The sequence below is a fragment of the Trichosurus vulpecula genome, chromosome 8, assembly GCF_011100635.1.
Source record: "Trichosurus vulpecula isolate mTriVul1 chromosome 8, mTriVul1.pri, whole genome shotgun sequence".
NCBI lineage: Eukaryota > Metazoa > Chordata > Mammalia > Diprotodontia > Phalangeridae > Trichosurus > Trichosurus vulpecula.
In genome coordinates this window covers 242,232,494-242,233,761 of record NC_050580.1, presented here as the reverse complement: position 1 = coordinate 242,233,761, position 1,268 = coordinate 242,232,494, and the positions used below count along the sequence as shown (strand labels likewise).

Below are 1,268 nucleotides of genomic sequence, written 5' to 3'. Positions count from 1 at the left end.
GGGCGCAGGGTAGAAATGGGGAGAAAATTTGTAATTCAAAGTCTTGAGAAAATTAATGCTGAAAACTAAAATTATTAAATAAATAAATAATGATTTAAAAAAAGAAAATAAACTATATTATAATAAACTATATATAGAAAATAGTACTAAAGAATGTTGATATGAAGAAATTTAAATAATATCATAGTAAAAAGGCTACAGCATTATATCCAATAAATTATTCACTGTGACCAAATTGGATTTATAGGAGAGATACAAGTATGACTGAACATTAGGAAAATTATTTGACATATTTAATATAATAAGTTAACATTAAAATATTTAACATAGCTTTCCCTCTCCTGCTGCTCGAGGAGCCGGCCGCCACCATGGTGAGTCTTCCTGGGGTCTAGATGCCATCCATCTTGCATCTGCGCCATCCTTCGGCTCGGCTCTCAACTCTTCTCTCAGCCCGTCTCCTGGAGGCCTCTTGTCTGCTCCTATGTTGAAACTAGCCGGGAACCACGCTCCAAGAGTGAATGACACTGTAACCATCAGAACCAGGAAGTTCATGACAAACAGACTTCTTCAGCATAAACAGATGGTTATAGATGTCCTTCATCCTGGAAAGGCCACAGTGCCCAAGACTGAAATTCGAGAAAAACTGGCCAAGATGTGCAAGACCACTCCAGACGTCATTTTTGTCTTTGGATTCAGAACCCATTTTGGTGGTGGCAAAACAACAGGCTTTGGCATGATTTATGATTCCCTTGACTATGCAAAGAAAAATGAACCAAAGCACAGACTTGAAAGGCATGGCCTGTATGAGAAGAAAAAGACATCAAGAAAGCAGTGAAAGGAACGCAAGAACGGAATGAAGAAAGTCAGGGGTACTACAAAGGCAAATGTTGGTGCTGGCAAAAAGAAGGATTAAAAGGCACTATGGATGACATTTATCCGTGAAGATAATTTTTCATCAGAACATAAATAAACTATATAAAAACTTAAAAAAATATATTTAACATAAAATTAGTTTAAATTAATTACTTATTTTGATAATTTTATATTAACATTTTATATATTTTCTAATTATATGATTTTAGTAATTAATTTTAATAACAAATCATTTAAAAAAGTTTCAATTTTGATGAAACACAGGGCTCATCTTTCTAAGTACCTATGGATGGATTAATCCACACACATTAAAAAGTGATGAAGAGGAGATAGAGCCAAGATGGTAAAGGCAGGAACTTACCTGAGATCTCCTCCAACCTCCTCCAAATGTCTTA

At 34.8% G+C, this 1,268-nt stretch overlaps 1 pseudogene; it reads left to right on the top strand.

Annotated features, from left to right (window-relative positions):
- Window positions 1-337: 337 nt before the first annotated feature.
- Window positions 338-931, top strand: LOC118829165 (annotated as a pseudogene).
- Window positions 932-1,268: the final 337 nt, after the last annotated feature.